The sequence below is a fragment of the Gymnodraco acuticeps genome, unplaced genomic scaffold, assembly GCF_902827175.1.
Source record: "Gymnodraco acuticeps unplaced genomic scaffold, fGymAcu1.1, whole genome shotgun sequence".
NCBI classification, from domain to species: Eukaryota; Metazoa; Chordata; class Actinopteri; order Perciformes; family Bathydraconidae; genus Gymnodraco; species Gymnodraco acuticeps.
The window spans coordinates 1,589,533-1,603,079 of record NW_022990346.1 but is presented as its reverse complement, the minus strand read 5'-3'; the positions used below and the strand labels follow the sequence as shown (position 1 = coordinate 1,603,079).

At 40.1% G+C, this 13,547-nt stretch overlaps 1 protein-coding gene across 2 annotated transcripts in view; it reads left to right on the top strand.

Annotated features, from left to right (window-relative positions):
• The first annotated feature begins 1,206 nt into the window (after positions 1-1,206).
• Positions 1,207-13,547, top strand: part of LOC117551102 (sodium-coupled neutral amino acid transporter 3-like) — a 34,037-nt gene continuing 21,696 nt past the window's right edge. The window contains exon 1 of one of the 2 annotated variants that reach the window (XM_034223820.1): positions 1,207-1,719. The gene's annotated coding sequence lies outside the window, so the exon portion shown is untranslated. The remainder of the gene's footprint in view (positions 1,720-13,547) is intronic. The other variant, XM_034223819.1, reaches the window with a different exon arrangement.

Genomic DNA, 13,547 nt, shown 5'->3' with positions numbered 1-13,547 from the left:
GTTCTCTGACTTTATTATGCGTCAGCTAAAATACATTCATTGCTATATTTAATTATTTATTTAGCATCTCTGCCATCTCTACTTGCATTGCAGACCTGCTACACCCAGTTTCTATGGTTACGCCTTGCTGTGCACCGCTCTTGGCAGTCAGAAAGTCCTCTGGAGCACTACCAATCACCTTAAAGCTGACAGGTAAGGCAAGGTGAGACTGGTACACATGCACGGTTTAAAGAAGAAAGAACAGGGGGAGTTCGTACAGAATACAAAATGTGTGTCTCCAGAACCAGTTGCCATGATGTCTTTGCTCTTCACCCTCTCCTCATTAGTTGACAGTGCCTAAATTAGCATACCAACACATTTTCATGGGGAATAGGAACATCCAGAGGACTATATACTCTTGGAATGAAGCCCGGATTAAAGCACATGCACTTCCTTAGAGTCTCTCTTTGAACTATAGCATACATCTGTTGAGCTGCTCTGCTGACCTCCAGGACGCACCAGTCACTTTCTCAGCATCTCTGGCCCTTTCCTCGATGGGTAGCCATTCCCCACTGGGTTAACCTCAGAGCAGATGCTGCGCTTATCTGTCCCCAAGGTGAAATGTCCTTAGTTTTCCACAAGGTCAGGTTTACTGCCACAGCTTCAAAGGAAATGGTGGTTGCTGGGTCATTCTGGGGTGAGATGACACTGCAGTATGGTATTTGTGGGAGAAAGTGCAGGATGTATCAGCAATCATTGACGTAAAAAGATAAGGCACGTTTTAAAAAAGTAGATGTATTATTTGTGTGTTTGTGTGCAGATTGAGTAATTCATGCCATATAAATGAGTCATTTTCTTATGGAAAATGTGTTTGGCTCTATCTGCCCACCCATGAATACATTGAATACAAGTTCACAGGATTAGGGGACCTGTTCGTATTTTACTGCAGGTGTGTGTCATCCTCTCGTGATTGTGGGCTAGAAGAGAGAGCAAAGAGACCCCGAGCATATAGTGACATCAAAACGCGCTCCCGCTCATGACCTAGAAATGGAGCGTGCGTATCCTTTGTGGTAAGCAAACAGTGAGCTTTTGTGGCACATGGTTCAGGCAGCTGTTTACGTTGTTGACGTTGATGCTTGCCAAAAATATAAATTACATCGATTTTTCAAGAGAGCCCGGGTACGTTTTTTTTCGGGAGACACTCGAGTAGATGAAATAAATGCTAGTGTGTGGTCTCCTCACGACCACTCAATGTCTCATAATGCGCGCTCAAGCACGACGATAAACCCGTCAACAAGAAATGCACACGACCCCCTTCACCGTGTGAAAAATAACATGTTAAGAACAGCGGGCACGAGCCTTTCAACGACCGACGATATCAACGCAGCTTGGGTCATCATTTTCAAACGATTTAAACGGGCGCATGCCAAATAGTAGGGCTCTCGTGACCCTGTGCGCTGGCTTCGCAACAGCACACACACAACAATCATTTGATTGGGGGGTCGTTGTGCGTGCGGTAGGCGGAACCTGGGAACTCTTCACATCCCACTTTTGAGAAGATTACGAGGACAATTGTAGTGGGAAACACATTACATTTACGCAGTTTGGAGGGAAGGTGGACGGACGTAGCGGGACAGAGGCAGGACGAAACGCCACGGGAGGAGGCAGACCCATTAGCGAGCAGAGGATAGATCTGTGTGGAGATATTTGGAGTTGGAGGAGGACACTGGCACTTCACTGGTAAGGCACTGAATGCTGCTCGTTGACGAGTATAGCACCCACAATGTCTGAAACTTATCAACGAGCATGTTTTTCACATAGACAGGGACCTTAAAAATAAAGAACATTAGGAAAAAACGTTCCTTCGTATGTGCAGCATCAGCCTGCTTGCTTAGTCCGACTGTGACATTTAGCCTACACGGGAGTAAAAGTAAGGTCAAGATAACGTTGTTTAGGTTTGTTTCATTCAGACAAGGTCCTTCGTCGTCAGATAACCATCCATAGAGAGATGCAATATTACTAAGCTCGCTGCACTTGATCTTCATTTGTCTTTTGAGATTCTCTTTGCACTCCAAATACCTTCTTTGTAAGTTATTTCTTCATTCGGGTTTATCCTAGAATCAGCTGGAATAATTTGATACACAACTAAATACATGTTCACTCTGCCCAGAGTGCATCCTCTGATTTGAACAGTCATTCCCTCTCACTGCCATGACCCAGTAGTAGCAGTCATCAAATGTGTGTTTCAAATGACCACTACGCTTTGTAATTTGAACAGGTGTATATGTAAGGCACTCAATACTATAATGACAGCATGAGGCATCGTGTGCCCGGATTGCTACCAAATGCTCATGCAGGTACATTGCATTGCACTTCACTTTTGGATTGTCTCTCGCGTTTTTAAGGATGTGCCTGGCTGAAGCATTCACAGCTGGCTCACACCACGTCACATCAGGCTACAGGTGCTATCAAGTCTGAAGGATACAATCAGGCTTTTGGTAGGATATGCCCAACTATGCAAAAGAAGCACTCAAATTAAATACATCTGCTTTGTGCACAACATGCCATAGACTGGATACAACTCCTAACAGCGGCATGCTTTCTGGAGACACTTTCAGTCAGCAAGGTCCAGTTATTAACTCCTCCACGATGAGTCACCTCAAGGGCTTGTGAGCAGCAGGTGAGACAGTGGCAGACTTGACGGTTTGGAGCTGGTGAGAGCTCGTGTCAAGCCCACATGGCCTCTTTCGTTATAATTGAGTGACACACCTCTCTGTTCATCGCTGGCCTGTGTGCTGCCTCTCTCCAAACTCCACCCCAGAACGAAATCACAGTGTAACAGACTTATCCAGCCTCAGTTTTGAGGCGTGCTGAGTTTTTGATCTGCTGTGAGATTAACGCCTGCATTTGTGTGTTTCAGACTGTATCCTTGCACACGTGTATGAGAGGGAAACAAATGTACATGTTTTTGATCAGGCACATGGTACACAGCTGTTATTTGAGTGGAGAATGAAAGGTGTTGTTTCACAAATGTCATCTTATGGCAGGTTGATAACAAAATGTATCGATTGACAAGAAATTAGTAGTGAGCACTATGCAACAAAGGTCATAGCCATCATTCACATTTACTATAGTGGTTCATGGCCAGCAGAGAATAAGCAAATATCTTCCTTAGTATTTGTTTCTTCTCTTTAAATCTGCAGTTAGTGGATGAGAAGTGTTCATGACTCCTTCTGCTGACTCCCTTTTATCCACCATTAGATGTGACACAGACAGAGATACTCAGTAAGTTCCTATTTGATTTGATCAAAGCCCTATTTCTATTTTAGATATCCTGTAGCAGTATCATCACCCCTTGCTGCTAAATACCAACAAACTATGGGCAATATGTGCAATATATACATGCCGTTAATAACTGTGTAATATATACCTGGCTGCTAAATCCTTAGAACTGTTACAAGGTGTGTATTTTGTATTTTGTAAATTGTGTAACTTGCTGCTGTTAAATACCAACCACCTGTGCAATATGTGCTAGATGTGCAATATGCCGTTAATAACTGTGTAATATTTACCTGGCTGCTAAATCCTAAGAACTGTTATGGGATGTGTATTTTTTAAAAATTATTTAACTCTTTATTATATTTTTTTATTATATCATAACTAAAAAAATGCATGTCACATATTTAACATATGTAACATTAAGCTGTCAGTGGCTCTTTTCCCTGTTGTAACTACAAATGTCCCCTCCGTGGGACTAATAAAGGTATTCTGATTCTGATTCTGTATTGATTTACATCTGTAGGAATGAAAAGAAAACATGAAGGGATTGTTCAGTCATGGAGTTCAATCAATCAATCAATCAATGTTTATTTATATAGCCCAATATCACAAATGTTACATTTGTCTCAGTGGACTTCACAGTTTGTACAGAATATCAGTATGACAATACGACACCCTCTGTCCTTAGACCCTCACATCGTACAAGGAAAAACTTCCGGAGAAAACCCACAGTTTAAAGGGAAAAATGGGAGAAACCTCAGGGAGAGCAACAGAGGAGGGATCCCTCTCCCAGGACGGACAGACGTGCAATAGATGCCGTGTGTAAATTGAAAAGACAATACATTTGCAACATAGGTAGTCCAAATGTTTGGAAATGCATGTGTGTATAATAGGAAGATGAATCCACGAGGATATCCATCCAGGACCTATGATCCAGGACCACAGCCACGACTCAAGATCCAGGGCTCGCGATCCAGGACAGAGGAGCGCAGGATCATCCATGACTCCGGATCCCGGCGTATATAGACACCAAAAAGAAAGACATTTGGGGAAGCTGGGTTAATCGGAACATGAGAGTACACAGGTATAGACAGAGAGAAGGAAGAAGTAAGGTGTCCCCCGACAAACTAAGCCTATATCAGCAAAACTAGGGGCTGAATCTAATCAGCCCTAACTATAAGCTTTATCAAAAAGGAAGGTCTTAAGCGCACTCTTAAAAACGGATAGGGTGTCTGCCGCCAAAACACAAACTGGAAGCTGATTCCACAAATGTGGAGCTTGATAAGAAAAGGCTCTGGCTCCCATTGCACTTTTAGAGACTCTAGGAACAACCAACAACCCTGCATTCTTGGAACGCAATGCCCCAGTAGGACAGTAGGGTATAATGAGTTCTTTAAGGTAAGATGGCGCCTGCCCATTAAGGGCTTTGTAGGCAAGAAGAAGAATTCTATCCTGTGTTCTATAGGGAGCCAGTGTAAGGCAGCCAGAACAGGAGTAATGTGGTCCCTTTTCCTAACTCTGGTTAGTACACGAGCTGCAACATTTTGAATCATTGAGTTCACTGTGAGAAGAAAGGAACACCCTGCTGTGACTTTGTTGATTGTATTAATCTATGAGAGGTCATGATTTTTCTGTCTGGAGTTGAGGTTTCAAAAGGGATTTAATAAAAGCAAACTGAAGAAATTCCTTAACCCTCTCCTTTCACTGGCTACAAAAAGCAGTAGTTGTATTGGCACAGTAAAGCGGATGGATTAGAAAGTCTAGGCCTACAGTAAGGTAAATCTATCCTTTTGGCTCAAGTCATTTCACAGTATTTCTACATTTTGAAGAAGAATTGTAGTCCGGATTAGGTCACACCACTTAGAGCTCATCTGACCATTGGCATACGTAGAAAATGATTTTACCCTCAACACTTTGCTCAATCTACTGCTGATAACTGGACAGCAGAGTCTTACATCAACGTCTTACAGAAACAACTGCTTCATGTAATTGAAACTGCATAATGGCCGAAACAATTTTTAAATGGATCCTCAGAGTGTCCATGTCTATGAGATGTGAGCAGTTTAAATGAATAGTAATTGTTTAGCTTGATTGATTGATCAGCCACAATACTTAACAACAGTGAACCACTTTTATAGGGCATTTCTTTATCATTTCTTCTCCTCATAAAGAAGTCAGAGTAAAGGGTTGGTTGGTGTGAGTCTGTCTTGGTTCTTGTTGGTCTCGATTTATTTGCCAAAGACACTTCAGTAGGACGGAAAGTGTTAAGTCTTACCATTGGGTCAAATTAAACTGCCCAAAAGCTGAAAACAATCTTCTGAGTCTCAGCTATACTTGTATTTTTGCTCATTATCCATCGTTGGCTTATTGTACTCAGCACCTAGTTCTATAAGGGATTTGATGCTTAAGCCTTACATTGATCTGCTTACAGTCGGTGCCCGCTCTGATTGGGATTTGGACGTCCGTGGTGCTGCGGCATGTGACAGAGTCAGCAGTGCAACATCCAGCAGGGTGGTCAAACACTGCATGAGTTGTACTACCAGCTCAATGAATGCATTCGCCCCCATGATGTACTCTCTTTCTTTTGCTCTCCTCCCATGTGATCAGGAGGAAACAGGAGTGAGCCGAGTGGCAGATGCCAGGAGAGATGGTACTTTGTTTGAGGGCGCATGATTGAGGGAAGACAGAGCTGGCTTTGAAAAGTGTGGTGTTGACAGAGGACGTCTGAATGAAAGGCTGGTTAGCTGAGTGCATCCTGCTGTATTGTTTCTAACCAATACACAACTGGCATACGCTTTCCTCAATGAGGTGATGTCCTTGACTGTGCCACTGCTGAGCTTTATGTTTGGTCCTTAGTCAATCTGCCTGTGAAGCCACAGTGCGAACAAAATCACAGCTGACCATCTGAGGAAGAAAAAAGTAATTTGCTTGTATATCAATTCAACATTGCGTGGTTAAACAGGCGGATCTGCAATAATTAGTCGATTTATTGATCAAAATAAAATGACATTTCTTGAATATTCATTGATTTTTTTAAAATCAGCATATGTTACTTTTATAGGTCTTGCATTATGGTTTATTTAATATTTGTTGTTTTTACTGTTAGTTGGACAAACCAAGACATTTCATCACCTCACCACTTGTGCCATAAAATAATGTGAGTTTCTGATGTTCAAGAGACCGATCAATGAAGCCATGAATTGAGAAAAATTCATTGATACAGATACAAAATAACTGTTGATTAAAGCTCAATAAACTGGCTCTTTCTAAAGCTAGAAGAAGTACAGAAACAGTCCCCATTTCATAGTTTGTTGAGACTAATGACAAATATATATATATTTTTGGTGTATATGTATTGTCACATTTGCATAAAAAAGAAAGGGAATAATATTTAAAACCATATAAATACATGATAATTTACGTATAGAAAATTCTATTGTCCACTGTTCTTTAAAGATACCTCAACAGTAGATCTAAGGGAAGTGTTTTATCTGTTAAATAGGAGTTTTTCAACTCCTACCAAAATATTTGTGTTTACTAATGACCTTTGCTACCTTAGTATATCCGTTCAGCTGCCAAGATTTTCCAAATTAAACTGATTTGGTATTGTCATCCAGCAACTGGTTGGCAGGCAAAACACAGTAGTCTGCTGGCGAGCTTTTAACACTTTTAAAATGCTTGCACACACCTGCAGTATGCAGCAAGATTGTGATAACTTATTCATATACAGTATATTCATATCGCTAAACTAAAAACATCTTGTTTTAAAGAAGTACAAAATTTACTATTTTGTTTACCCTGACTTGCAGTCTTATTCATCTGGCAGTGAGTTTACTGGCCTTTGCTTTCAGGGCTGTATTTGGCAGCTGTCTGATGAGAACTGGGCACATTTGATTTGCCATAACCCTGTCAGCATTGTGTTACTATCCAGGCCAGTTCTTACCAGCCTTACTGTACCACCCAGATACAATGAATGGGGTGCATGTGTTGAAACATGTTCTCTTTTTCTTAGAAAACAAAAAAGCATTTGATCCCAATCATTTACTGCTTTGGCAATAATTTTTTTATACATTTGTATAAATGTATCAATACCTAACTTTGAATATACACCATCTTGGGTATCATTTCCCCCCCAATTCCCATTAGTTCCTTCTGCAAACAATGTGAACACAACATCACTTTGTCATTTTGCAATGAGTACTGCCCAAAATGTAAGCACCACACTATCTGGCATCTTGTAATAAAAAACGTGTTAGAAAAGTTTTATTGCACTGTATGTGACAAAAGGTGCTTGTTAACAGTTTATTTGCAGTTTTGCACAGCATAGTGTTTGTACAGAGGAGATGATGGCAGCTCGTCAGCCAGAGAGCTGCAGGGCTGAGATCACTTTCCAGTCAAGTGAATCATTTGTTCTACATTCACATGTTGTTGTTGAAACAGATGTGGGACTATACAGAATCTGCATAACCTATCATTTATTTTGAAGCAGCTGATCACCTCAAGAGCAACATGGCATAAACACCCTCGCTGTTAACTGTTTTTTTGTGATATGTTGAAAGATATCCCCTTTCTTGCCTTTTCAATCTTGATTGGGGTTTTCTCATTCTGTTTAGACACACTTTACTGCTTTTTGGTTTTCTTTTAGATGCCATACCCAACTTAAGTTTACAGGGATTTCATTTGACTGCTTTCAGTGCATAATTATAGCTGCCTTCTGCACCTGGAACAGTGTGTGTGTTATACAACGCCTCAAACATGCACAGCAGGATGGAGCTGCAGATTGATTGTCATCTCAAGCTAATGCAGATTCTGCTGTATTGTATAACCTTCACACAATTTGCAAGAAGCAGTTAAAAAAAAAAAATATCTCCAAAAGATTGCACTGGAAACTGAAATATATAAGAAACTACGTAAACGTATAAATACATCCAGAAATAAACGGCAGTAATAATATATAAACCCTGTATTTTACTATTTAATAGCACAAAACAAAAAGACAACTTTCACTTGGCTAATGCTCTGAATGTAATGTTTTATTGATAAGGCTCAGCTCCTAGCTAATTAATGAACATAAGTCTAGCCCATACAGTCTACTTGTTCTTACGTGTTACCTGTCCCCCTTTGTCTTGTCTTACAGGATATTACTTTTGTCCCCAAGCCCATCCCAGGCTGTTTGTATCGTAATCTGTCCTGTCTGCATTCTTTAAAAGAAGTCTCAGGACTTTTATGTGGGGTTACATTGCTCCTCTACTGTCCCTTCCTGTCGGTGGGGTTTCCAGAGTCAGAGTTGAGCCAAAGTGACGGAAAGTGTTGTTGGATTCTATAAATAAATCACAATTTTAGTGAGTCACCAGGCTGGTGCTCCTCTGCAGGGTTGTCACAAGACACTAAAGATGATCCTCACTGCCTCACGCCTCACTTTCCATCTAATCCCTCATCTTGTTCGGGGTCCAGACCCACGTAGTATCGCAAACACCTGTCATCTTCCAACTACAGCCTGCGAGTCAGACCTGCAGACAATACAGTACACCGTTGGCCTCTTTGAGTGAGTGAGTGAGTAAGCAAAACAAGCAACTATATGCTTCTTTCTTTCTTTCTTTCTTGGCCATGAGAATGTTCTGTGTCCTTGTGTGTCATTTGTTGCAAGTTCATACAACGGACAAGGATAACCACAGGGTGTAGCTATGCCTTGCATTAGTCTGGCAAATTGATAAAATATTGTATTTTCAGGGTTTAAAACTGAGAACAGAACACAACCCATACGTTATTAAGGGCTGTGCTGAACTCCAGCTGTTTATGTTCCCTGTCAAATTACTTTAAAATAAAGCTTTTTTTTAGTTATTTATCACCTTATTTGGAAGGTGGAGAAATTGAGGGACATGACACCAGATTTCCACTCGCTCAAATTGCACCATTTGAGTTAACAGACCTCTAACTGGAATAGTTAAGAATGTGTTGACCCCCCTGACTATTGGATAGTGAGTGATAGAGCTCTGTAAATAACAGCCAATCAGATCGGTTGACACTGGTGGGGTGATGGAGGGTCAAGTGGCTGGAATGACAACAGAGAGAGACAAAATAGGAAATATATCTACAGCTAAGATGATCGTAGGGTGATAGACAGAACTGAAAACAATGTACACTAGTTAAGAAGTGGCACTCAGATGTGATGTTAAAACTGATTTACATGTTTTTTCTGCATACACTTTTACTAAAAGTTATATTCAATTTAAATAAGGAATTGGATGTGGAGTACAGAAAATCTAATAAATGTTTGGTAAAAAAAAGTGCGCAGCCATTTGTGGAACAAATATCACCAACAAACTTAAAGGACATAAAACTGCCCCCCCAAAAAAACATCCCCTACACACCCCTGTTCATGCCAACTTATTCAACAGTCTAGAATATCTTGGGTAAAGGTAATAAATCCAACCTTTGCAACAAAGATCTTAATTGTGCAAACGTTGGATGTTTTTAATTAATATGACAGCCTTGTTTTTATGTGCATATATACTTTTTTATGTATGCCATGCCGGTCTTTACAATACTTACACACGTCAGCATCCATCCCTTATGAAGACATTCTGGGTTACTAAATCATAAAAGGAGATTTGAGGGGGAAATGATTGCCAAGAAATGATTCTCTCTGCTTTGAAAATTTAGAATAATCCCGATTAGGCTCTGTCTGAAACACTTGATTTACTGTGGGATAATACCTTCCACATGATAGGGAATATTTAAATGCACTGCCAAGCAGAGACCACTTCCTGCATCCTTTCACAGTCTCTGGCGTGTGTTTCTCACTGTATACGGAGTCCTGATGACGAGGAGCATCTCAGAAACGGACAAATCTCTTAGTCAGACGTTAATCTCCTATTCTCCCTGTTGGTTTATCACAGTGGTCTGTAGCAGGGAGAGAGATGGCCGGTCAACAGAGGGAACACACGTCATAAGGCACTGCCTGTGTTCTGTTTAATGAAAGACTCGGAACATGCAGTTGCAATATAATCCTTCTCAATTTGTGGTGAATCTAATGATTAAAACTCTCAGACATTCTTTGTAAGCTTTTTTTTATAGATTTTGTGAGAGGCATTTTTCAGGGAAAAGGAGGAGCAACAAAAGCATGCCTAAAATCCCTATAGGTTAGCAGGGAGCTCCCGCTTGTATCATTCTTTTCAAGGTTCAAGGTTCAAGGTTCTTTATTGTCAAACTAACATAGCTACAGAGTAATTATGTCGTTGAAAATCTTAGGTCACAGGCTTCTCCAACAATGCTACATAATAATACAGATAAGCAGACAATATTAAAGCAATATTAAAGTATATTATATTAAAATAATACAAAAAGAAAAATAGTTCTAAAATAAAGTGAACAAAAAAAAAAGTGGAATAGTGCAATACGAGTCTATATACAAGTTATTGGAATGATATATTAGATAATAGATAGATATTACTAAGTAGCAAATGAATGTTATGACATTTACATTTCTCACCTAAATACCAGCATAGCTCTGGCCAGATGAGCAGAGCCCTACTTAGCAAGAATGATTGAAAACACTGGTGTGGTTCTGCATAGCCTTAAATAATATCTTAAAAGTTCCTCAACACAAAATAACTCCTTTTAAAGTTTAGCCAGATACAAATGTATATATATATATTGTGGGCATCAGTTTTGAAAATGTCAAATCTACATTCACTTTTCATTTTTTGGTATCACAAATACTAAGCTTCCCATGAACCTGAATCTGCATTGCTTTGGAGAAGAGGATTGTCCAAGATGCAACTCAGAGCTTTAGACACAAATGCTCAGCTGTTTGGTTTGGGTGCGAGCAAAACATTGCACTGCAGTCAATTTACCTACATTTCACCCAAATCACTAATTGAAGCGATTTTAGCACCATGTAAAATAAAAGGTTGCATGTCCTTGGTGTCGTAGGTAAGCAGGATATCTCAGATATGGTAAACAATACAGGGATGTGTGACTCTACACTGTTCTGTAGCTGTTTCATGTGTTTCATCCATCCAACAACAGCATACCCTTGTTCTGTAATTACACTGCATATGTCTTTATAAGTGTGTTTGGCTTCAGTTGTATTTATGTTCACTCTCGTGTAAAGAACCAGAATACAGGCAGATGGTTGTTGGATGTGTTTCCTGTTTATTTCAGGCAGCTGCAGTGCTCAGTGGAACATGCAGTTAAACACAGCTTTAAGTGAGACATGACATAAGGGCTACAGTGAGGGTATTCACTCCTTTAGAGCTATTTTTATACAGATGCAGGAGTATATATAGAGTAACCTGATCAGTTTGATCCTGATTTCCTGCTTGAGAGAGAGAGAGGGACCCTAATCTGATCAACTCTAATATCCTGCTGTCAGAGGTTCCAAGTTTAAACTCACTGTTTTCCCATAACATGTTCCCCGATAGATCTTTTAGCTGCTCATCAGTGAAATTGTTCCCATGTGTAATCTTTTAATCTACTGTAAATCTCTTCCTGTTCATGGACAGAAATGGAGGGTGAGGAATTATCTTTAGATGATAGAACCATGAAGAATCCTGCTGAAAATTAGTTTTATTTTTCATTTTCATTTCATTGCTGCAATGAGAGAGTTTTGATTGATTTCAAAAGTCATTTAAAACAGTTCAGCTCTGCTATTAGCATATGTATAGACCTGGCTGTGAGAACAAATTGGAAAAAGCAGTCCATGATTGTCCATATGCACTTGAGCAGATTAAGAGTCTCCGAGAAACACATTGGACACTCAATTAAGAAAGCTTTTTGGCCAGATGACTGTGGGAATCAAGTAGTGACAGTATTACACTGTGAGATTACTCGTTGCATAAACTGCACACACACACATAAACACACATGTAATCAGTCCTAGAAATACAACTACACAAATGAAAAGCAAGTAGTGAGGATGAATCAGCCTGCAGTGTGTCATTTGGTCCAGGTATCAGTTAAGGAATAACAATGAGTGGAAGCGCCTGGCTCCGTTTGCCTCCCTGTGCGATGACGTCTCTGAGCAGAGCTGCTTACGTCGGAGTCACTCGCTGTGTGTTGGCACACTGAAGTGATGTTTTGGATGAGGGCTTGAATAAACATAGCCTCTGCTGTTGCTGTGAAAAGACTCACTCACTCCCACCAAAAGCATTACAATGTGGCATTAACTCTAGCAAAGGATTTGGAGGTTTGGATCATTGAGGGAGCATTGGATTTCTAATGATAATCTTTATTCCTTCCGGTCCTTCTGTTGTTGATTCGTATTCTTATTTCTCCTATACAACTAATTTAGTTTTAGATGTTATACATTTGCATTTGGTTGTGGTTTATTCGAGGGCACTACGGTGACAATCAAACTGATAATTAAGAAGATATATTATCACCCTGTCAGCGTCTCTATGTTCTGCAATGTGTCATGGTGCAATTAGGAAAATGGGCACATCAAATAAACCAGCATTATTTATGTGGAGCTCTTAAGATGTCTTGTGCGTCTGTTTTTCTTTTGGATAAGACATGCTTGGGGTTAAACTGCATGTGTGCTTGGATGACATAGAGTCTGCAGACTACAGAGCAGTGAGCATTTCCTCGTGGACATACAACCCTTCTCTGTTTCATACCACAATGGTGCTATGGTAACTGGTGTTCAACCTGTGGGGCTCAACTCAATTGTCTTTGTGCTGGTACTAATTTCTCTCCATTTTTTTATTTTAATATTTAGTGGTGGCTTGTCACAAAATAAATCCTTATGTTATACACCACAGCTTTGTATGTATTATTTATATTCAAGTGTGACTATGCAATGCAAAAACATGTAAGTCTAGATTAAATATTTTTCATTTAAGGATTTATCTAATTGCAATCTTATCCCCATCCCAAACTGCATCTGTAATTTCTGTCTACAAATGTATATTTATTTTGCAAATAATACATGATATCAGAATTAGTATTTATTTGGTCAGAAACCTTGTCCTACTTGTAAAGGACACTTGTTTCCCCACAGCAATTCAGCTACCTCCTTTTCACCCTCCTTTGCTTTAAACTTGGAGAGGACTGGAGACCAAACTTCCTAAAAATAAAAGCTCTGCCTTATTTAGCGTGATTTCACTCAGCTTCTTCCAAGGATGTCATGTACTGCTTTTGTCATTAAATATATTGATCGTCGAGAGCCACAACTCTGCCATCAGGTCTTCTGTATTAAGCTTCACTGCTTGAGGCCATTGAAGAGGCACCCTTGTAGCCGGACAACCCATCATGTATTGGCCTTGAATGGCTCCCCCCAACCTCCT